The following is a 9,547-nucleotide window of genomic DNA, read 5'->3' on the forward strand; positions in this document are numbered from 1 at the left end:
AAGCTCAAAATTCCTTGACAAATCAGTTTACTTACTGTAATTGAACCAAACCTAGTTGTATTTAACTGATTCTGCTTCTTGAGTACATTTACTTAGCTTTTTTATTTGAAAAAGGACTTTATTGACAATATTAAAAAGGTGCTTTCACACTAAAAGTATAAGTAAAAAAGTAGAACAAATTCCCACTTTAATAAATGGTACATGAAAAGTTTAAAATTGGGTGCACTCAAATTACTGAGTGCACAATAGTTGAGTAATTGGAGTTATGAACTAAACAAAACATGTACTGTATGCACCAAAAGACATGACTTCTAAAATCATAATCCACAGAACTGTGGGATGAGATGGATGTGTGAGCAAGTACTACAGGAGCAGAACATCTTGCAAAAGAGAATTAAAGACTGAAATAGCTGGTAAAATGTAATAGAAAAATTAGACCATAAGAGTGGTGAAAGACTAAATCATAGGTCATAGAAGAACTAGGCAAGGTAAGTATAGTAGACCTGAAAGGATGTTCTGTAAGTACACCAGCAATATAAACATCTGGTTGTTCCTATAATATTAGAAAAGAATATACACACATAATCATCACCAAAAGAGTAGTTTATAAAATTGAATAAAAGCTAGATGTGGACTAAAGATATGAACCAGAAACACTGAATTGAGGTACAGACTGGTGTTTAAAAACAAATTTTTAAAAGACATAGACCAAGGAAGGCCCTTCATTCTAGATCTTCTCTCTTATAGGAATTGAGACTCTGTTTGACAAGGTAGGTTGTGATCACTCTGCAGTTCAAGACCTACTTGGGAACACCACTGGAATTCAGAACCATAACTTGATGACCTACCTTGGCTTGCTGGAGCTGAGAGCTAATGAGTTGCTTGCCATACATGCCTACCTGCAGTCTTTGGTACCTGCTGGCCACTTTAAAAAAAGTAATATTTAGACTCATGATTCCACTCTCATCCTTTGCAAAAGTTTACTTTTATGTCACTTATTTTCCAGCAGGAGGATGAAACACAGTGTGAGCCAGATGAAGCACCTAAAATAGTTCGCACTAAGAGTTCAGTGCCCCTAATTGAAAGACTGCTCATCCAGCCACCCTCTATTGAGTATGTGTCTGTCATCAGGGTTGGAGGGAATGGGCAGCAGACAACGTATATAACAGATATGTTTGTCTAACAGAGAGGATGGTGATACAGAAGACTCCATAGTCACAGATGAGGAAGAAAGGCCAATGACACAGGAAGAACTGCGGGAGCTTGTCCTCAGAGTGGTAGGCAGCAATAGGGTAAAAGTGAGGCACCTTATTCTTATTTTCTTGTTCTTTATCATATATACTTTTGAATTCTGTGCTTCAGATGCTGATGAAGCAAAAATCTCTGGGTATGCATGGCCCCAAGAAGGTCCGCGTACCCAAAACTGGCATGGCAGCCCACCAGAAGAAAAAATGCCAGGAGGAAAAGTGACCAGCATGTTGCCTGGCACCATATAGTAAGGTTTTCTTCAGTGCATTTGTGGTACTTATCAGTCTCAAGTATCTCCAAAGGAGGTGCCCTTGTTGCCTTTGCATTCACAATACTTGTCACCACATTCCCAAATGCACATACTTCACAGTTAGTAGCATCACAGCACAGATCCAGTGACCATGCAAGATGATCCCACTGGGGGGGGAGGAGGAAACATGGCTTGGGTAGAAACATTAGAATATCAAGTATTTAAGAGGTTTGGAATGATCTTGTAAAGAACAATATGAAGCGTAAGGATAGAGAAATGGGGAAACGGAAGGTAAATTAGAGTGAGAAAATATGGAATTGGGTGTGTACAGTGAAAGAAAATGGATTGATCAGTCAAATAAAGCAACATAATAGTAAGCATCACTGACAAATGTGAGCTGAAAGTGTGGAGTAAACACCAGGATTTTCTAAAGGTGAAGAAAAATCATGACAACTATGACATGGGGAAATGGTGTATATGTATGCATAACACTGTGTAGTTATGACAACAATGTAAAATATATTGTAAATTATAGGGACAGTGTTTTGTACATGGTCGAAATGAATAGAAATAAGAATATATGGAAGGGGGTATGTAGACTTAGTGTAATGGTGTGATGTTTAGAATAGTTGTCCTTTTCCTGCTTCTCACAAATATCTCATTTACGGATATATATTCCATATACAGATGCTATCACTAATCTAAACAAAAAAGACTGAAGATTTGTGGATGAAACACTTTATAGCCCAGAACTTGGCAGGTGAAATCATTTACATTTTACCATTATTTTGCTAAGTATATAATTATAAATACTAACTAGTTTGGTGTTCTGAAAGGAAACATGTACAGGGTGTCCACAACAATTATTAATTAAATAATATGGATGACCTATGGCAGGACTGAGTATAGCTGGAATATTCAATTAATACAGTGACTGTTGGGTTGGTGAATAAAGTGAAATTGGGAATGGCATGGCTTACATTGTAATAGCCCTCTATGTGCAAAGCATACTGACCCAATTGTAAGTCATTACGAAGGTCACTGAAATAGACAGTACAGCACAAGTATATAAGCAAGTATAGGCAGCAACTGAGCAGCAGAAGTTGAGTCACAGAAGGGAGTCATGAAATATTAGTGATTAGAACAAAAAGAACAACAGTAAAAACTGACATTAGGAGGTATCAAAGCAGTTTAATTGTGTAAATTGTGAAAAGTAAAAATGCGCAAGATGGGCAGCATAGGGGCAAACAAAAACAGATCACCACTAAGGTCAATATAATGCATCAGCTGTGTCATGTGGCATAGTGAACAGCAGATGTGCTTTTCCTAGGCTCATGTAATTTTCCTGCCACAGCCACATATGCTGCTGGGTTGAATGGTGGTGAGCGTAAGACAATGACCCGCACCTCAAAGCAGTCTGTCTAGTCTTTCCTAGTGGAGCTCCACCATCTAAATGCAGATGATAGTAGCCAAGTAGAAGGGCTATGCATTATTGTAGTGCATTGGTGATTAAGGGTCAGGCTGTACAAAGCTAAAATATGAGGAATAAAGATTCACAGCACTGAAGCCACAGCACATATTTTTCTAAGTGACACATGGAGGCGAGCCAGACACGGGCACAAAGTTGAGGGAGACAAGCATTGATAAGTGGCTTTCTCTGTGTTAGTCACTCTGGCTGTCACAAACTCTGTTATTGTTATTAATAAAGACATCTTTGCACTTGAGTTGTTTCTTATTTTCAGAGTTGCTCATATGTGGGGAAGTACCACAGACTACTCCTGTACTATATGGTCCTGTTTACAATCATGTGTTCTATTTAACCCTTGAGCTCATTAGCTGCTAGACAGCTGTGAAGGATTTGCAGTGTTGTTCAGCAAACACAATGATCAGCAATGGTAAGTCAACAGCTGTCCCTGTTTACGCTTTAAAAGCCTGGACAGGCCTGTGTGATCAGTAACAATATAAATTACTGTAAAAGAGTGACTATTGGGCCTTTCTAAATATAAATAGTAAGGGATGTGGCCGATCTTTCAACAAAGACTGAAGAAATTAAACAACTACTAAAGTATCTTGAGCAAGGCCCTTAACCTGCAATTACTTTGTCCTGGGTATGACGTTAATCTGAATTCAGCCCTGCAAGCAAGTCCTGCAAGTTACAGGGGAAACTTGGGGCTTGGTGGCAGGGTTGGCACTCTAGCCATCGTAAAAAACCTAATTGTTCCAGTGTGGTGCTGAGGTGTAACCCGTTGCACAGCTGCAGTTGAGCCCCAGTCCATGTGGTTCATCGTGTGGTGAGTGCAGCAACGTGCTGAAAAATCACCACATGCTCCCAACCTCCCTTTCTCTCCCTAAAGTACTGGGCTCTTATTACACAAACAAGAAAAACTAACAGAACTGCCCTTAATTTATAAAGTCGCTGTTCTACACCTAGTTGTTCAGAAATTGATAATACTCTAAATCAATATAGGCCTAATTAGAAAAATAAGAGTCAATCTGATATCAGCCAAAATGATGTACATTAATGATTAGATAGAACCAATATTAGACCATAAAGGCAACATTGGGCTTTCAAGAGATAAATACTTGAAACTATAATCATAATTTCATTGATTATTCCTAATTTGCCAGACATATAATCAAGCCAGACAATGTGTTGCCCAGAGTAAGAATTTAGCAAAGACAGTTGGATTCTTATGTCCTTTAGCAAAATGATACTAGTCAATCTGCCGCACAAATTGTTCTTATAAATCATTTTAAGTTCACCTATTTCTGGTATAGCAGCAACAAGTTTTTTTAAAATACTTTAGAATGGTCTTAACTTAATTAATTGAAATAATTTTAAAATGAATTTAGAGGTATTTTCCAAGCACTGTAAAGGAGAATAGCATTAAAAACATGAAACTTAAAATATGAGCTTTCAAAGACCAAAAAGAAGGCTAGAATGTCTGATCTTATAAATGTTATCTCTGAATAGAAGAAATTAAAAAAAGGCATGTCTTGGAGGGTGAAATAGAATTAATGCTTTAGTTAGCAAGGATTATAAAATAAAAAGGAAACTAAAATCAAAATGAAACAAGGTTCAAATACAGAATCTTTCTCTAATTATTTGCTTGAGTGGTAGTCACTCCCAAGTATCATTGCTTTAATAAACAATATTTTGGATGCCATGAAATATGCATAATTATTGCTTATAGTATGGTCATCATGATATCACTGGTCACATAACGCATAAATCACATGTCTAGCAACCCTGTAGCATCATAGTAACCAAAAGCTTTAAAATGGTGGTGCTCAAACAATGGAAATACAATGAAATGTTTAAAAATGTACACAAATGAAAATACAATTTTATTTATTTATATATAGAAACAAATAAAATTGCATTAAAACAAAAAAAAAAAAAAAAGCAAAATTTAATGGTATTTCTGATAGACCTACACAGAATTGGAATTGAGATGTGTTTCTGACAGACCTACACATAATTTGAATTGATTTGTTTAAAGCGGCAAATAGTCCCTGTTAGCCTTTACTTCAGTATTTGGAAAAAAAAAAAACTGCCTATTGAATTAAATAAAAAATAAACTGGATTCTACAAAGAAGTCATTAAAAAAGAAGACTTTCAGTAATGAAATGAAAAATTTTAAAGGTTGTTGCAGTAAATTCTAATTAATCTATACAGCTGAGTAGAACTCATGTATTTAATGAAGTGCACCAAAAACAAATGAGAATGTGTGTTTCATCCATGGCTCTTGTGGGCATTTTAAGAATAACTGCAATACTCCACAGAGATCTGATCTGCTCTTTCATTGTCAAGTAGTGGCAGCAATAAAGGTAACAGATCTCAGAATGTTAACTCGAACCATTAAAATCATCCTTCTGTAATTTTAAAATGACCACAGGCTTCATATGATATAGAGGCATTTAATGGTATTAGGGCTACAGGCAATTTTTATGTGTGGTAATTAAGCAAAATATTTAAATCTAGCAAGTAAGAAGAATGAGTAAAAAAGTTGGATTCAAACCTTTAACTAAGAGCCTATCACAAGCAGAATATTGAATTGAAACCTTAACTAAAATCTCTGTTGGCCTTTACACACAGAAACCCTGTTGTTTGAATTCTCACTGGACAATTTTGAGGTATTCATGGTTTGAAAACAGCAAGAAGATAGAAATCAGTAAAGAAATCTAAAATACTTAAAATGTTTATAGTATTATGTCTCAGCCAGGGTTAATCTCCAGCTTGGTCTCAAATTTATGTTTTTTTTTTTCCCTTTGGTTTTGTCCGTGTACATAAGGTGTCTTTGTAATGTTACATGTGTTTTGTGTGTGATCCCTAAGAGCTAGGGGGCCACCTCTCAATTATGTCCGGGAACTGCTCTCCACACTATAAATTCCATAGTTCCTGGCAGTTCATTTTGAATGTGCTCTGGAGTTGGTGGCTTAATTGTATTTTTGCTGTGCTTGTGGTTTTGGTATATTTTTGGAATTTTGACCTTCATGCTTGGCATTTGATGATGTTTTGGGATTTTTGTATTAGGACTTTGTTTTCATTGGATTGCCTTAGTGCTTTCATGCAATTCCATTTTGCCTTAGTGCTCTACTGAGCTTCATAGTGATTAGATCCTTTTTATGAAGAATAAATCATTTTATAAAGATCATGGGCCTCATATATAACACCATACATAGAATTCACATAGAAAACATGGCATACAGACAAAAACAGAAATGTGCATATGCACAAAAAAATCCAGATGCATAAATCTGTGCGTACAACAATTTCAACATTCTTCCCCTACATAAATCCTGGACAGTGTGAAATGTAACACATGTGCACGTGCCTGCTGCTCCACTCCTACTCCTCCCAGAATTATGCCTCTCAGATTATGCAAATCAATATAAAAAGCCCCTTACATTCAGCATTCTGTGAAAAGACAATACCAAGTGCAGGCAAGGAAAAATGTACTATTTGTTGGTTTGAACAGTGTGTGGAAGTTCAGCCGGGACACAAACAGGCAGACACAGATGGTTCAAACACACACGTATTTATTTACACTATTTACAGTCCCAATAATGTCCTGCACAGTACATAGTGCCCCTGCACCAAACAACACCCTTAAGTCCAGGCCTCTCAACAGTCCTTCCTTTCACTGCCTCTGCTGCTCCCTCTCGAGCTTTGCCCTCTTCCTCTTGACTCCAGCTAATGACTGGAGGAAGGCGGCCTCTTTTATATCCACCCGGATGTCCTCTAGGTGCCTTCTGACGAACTTCCTACAGCACTTCCTAGTGTGGCAGAAGTGCTGCATGAGCATCTGGAAGCACTCTGGGTGTCCCTGGTAATCCTTCTGGCAGCACTTCCGGATGTGGCGGAAGTGCTGACGTCCAGGGCTCCTCAATACTCCGGGTGTCCCCTGGTGGTGGCCACAGGCCGTTACAGTGTTGAGCTTCCATGCTTAGTTCCCGTGGCCCCCATACAAACCAGGGCAGCTGCCCTCTCGTGGTCCAGGGGAGGCATAGTCCCTCTCCCGGTCCTTCCAGGCTTCCCCACTGGGCACATCCCCCAGCCTACCGCCACAAGTGGTGTAAACAACAAAAGAAAGTTGATTGAGTGACATAGAGTGGTGGAGAAACTCAAAAGTTCAGAAACTTGCACAGTACCTGAAATAAAAAAACTGGTCAGATATCAAAGTCGCTGTGAAAAGGCAAGTCGTAGCCCACGATCTGAGTGTCATGTTGAAACGTATTAGGTTACAGAGAAAAGAAAAACAAATAGGGACACAATGGAAAAAAAAGCTCGAAATGTCAACTTTAATCTTGAAATTTCCACTTTAATCACGTAGTTTATTTGTCATTAAAGTAGAATGTCATAAACACCGCCATAAGTAAAGTAGCACATTAACTGTTTTGTATTCTATGTGTTGTTCTGTGTACTCTGTGTGTGAATCACTACTTGCTTCTTAAACGGGCTTTCTCTTACGCTGACGAGACACAGAATACATTACATTCATGATATACATGCAGGAACAATCCCTGAATGGGGCACTAACTCATAACTACCACTGCACCACCGTGCCCACAATTTTAATTAACAGTATACATTATACAAATAAATTTTTAACTTCATTTAAATAATGTAATATACATTCATTACTGCATTTTATCGCATGAGCTGCAAGAAGATAGCGCTTGGAAATCTAAATCAACTTAGAAGCCAGTCATCGTCATTTGTAAATACGTCCTCTCTTCTATTGAATTGAATTCAATTCCTTTATTGTTATTGTATGGTAAAATGAGATTCAATTTGCAAATCCTCCATAAAATTATTTTCCTATAAAATGATAAATAACAATAACAACAACAACAATAATAATAATACAATTAAAAAAAACAATTAAAATATACAATATGAAAGCATAAGTGGCTAGGTTGTGCAATATTAAAACTGTAGTGCAAGTTTACAGTGAGGTAGTTGTAATTCCAAGTACAAACAGTTCTACCGGGTGCACTTGATGGACTGATTGAATGTGTTTATAGCTCTTGGGATGAAACTGTTTCTGAACCACAAGGTCCCTACAGGAAAGGCTCTGAAGCATCTGCCGATTAGGATAAGTTCAAATAGACTATGTCCATCACTGAGGCAGCGAGTGCTAGATACTGTATTCCGATAACCCTTTTTCTAATCAGCTGCTGTATAGCTGTGATTCCACACTCAGATACTGTGGGTGAAAATACTATGAGTGCTGCACTGAGAGTAATGATGCTAAAACAGCTATGGTATTTGGAATAGTATGGCCATTCCATGGACCAGTTGTTACAGGTTGATTACATTCAGATGCCTTAAACTAATAAATGATATGGGTTTAATTTCAGTGTATTTTTTAAAGCCACGTCAGGAATGTGAATCTAAAAAACGGAAACCACACAGGATCAGTAGCATGGCTTTGACACTGGGTGTTGCCAGTTTAAATAAAAAACAAAGAACTTGCATACACAATGGATTTAGCTGGGGTGAGAATGTGTGTGGCTTTATGCCGAGTTTAACTTTTGTACATCACGATGTGAGCATTGAAAAGGGCATACACAACATTTTTATATGTACTGTGGGGCCGACCCGGACACAGACAGGCGGACATGTTGTTACTCACCACCACACGTTTATTATGTACAATTATTTACAATAGTTATGGTTACTCAGACCCAGTCCAAACCCCAACACACAGTCCTGGCCACACAAATGCCTCTCTTCGGGCCGCCTCCACACTCCTCACGTGCCTTGTCCTTCTTCCACCCGACTCCAGCCTTGAATGAAGGGAGGCGGCCCCTTTTATACACTCCCGGACGAGCTCCAGGTGGTTCCCGGCATTCCCCTCTTGGCCACGCCCCAGCGTGGCGGACCCGGCAGCTCTCTGGGTGTCCGTCTAATTCTTCCCCCCAGTACTTCCTGGTGTGGCGGAAGTGCTGAGGTCACAAGTCCCCAAGGCATTGGGGCGCCTCCTGGCGGTGACCACGGGCCCCTACAGGGTGGGGCTTCCATGCCCTGAACCTGTGGCCCCCAAAGCAACCAGGAAGGCGGCCCCCATGTGATCCCAGATGGGCACATGCACACTTCCGGTCCTTCAAGGGGTCCCGGCTGGGTCGTGGCTCCTGGCATCCTCGACAGTATATACCATTTATATATGAGACCCCTGGTGCTTGCCCATATTACTAGCAGGGGTTTGGTGGTGGTATCCTCCGCGGGTTGGCATTATTGGAGTATTTGGGACTATGTGCTTTGAAACTCTTTTGTGTTTGGGACTCCTAGTTTTTAGCTCAGATTTTTGGTATTGCCAGTTACTGTTGAATGTTTATTTAAAAAGTTAAAAAGTCATTAATTGCTTTTAGTACCTCTGAAATGAGTAAAATTCTTAGAAGGTTGGATGAACATAAGGTAGGCTATTACAAAACTTTCTCCAGTGGAAATGCATTTTTCCACAACTCCAACTTTCAACGTTTGGCTAAGCCTCTTCTGCAATTACAGTTTGTGGTTAATACATATCTGATACAGTATAAAGT

This window comes from Polypterus senegalus, chromosome 11 (assembly GCF_016835505.1).
Source record: "Polypterus senegalus isolate Bchr_013 chromosome 11, ASM1683550v1, whole genome shotgun sequence".
Classification (NCBI taxonomy): domain Eukaryota; kingdom Metazoa; phylum Chordata; class Cladistia; order Polypteriformes; family Polypteridae; genus Polypterus; species Polypterus senegalus.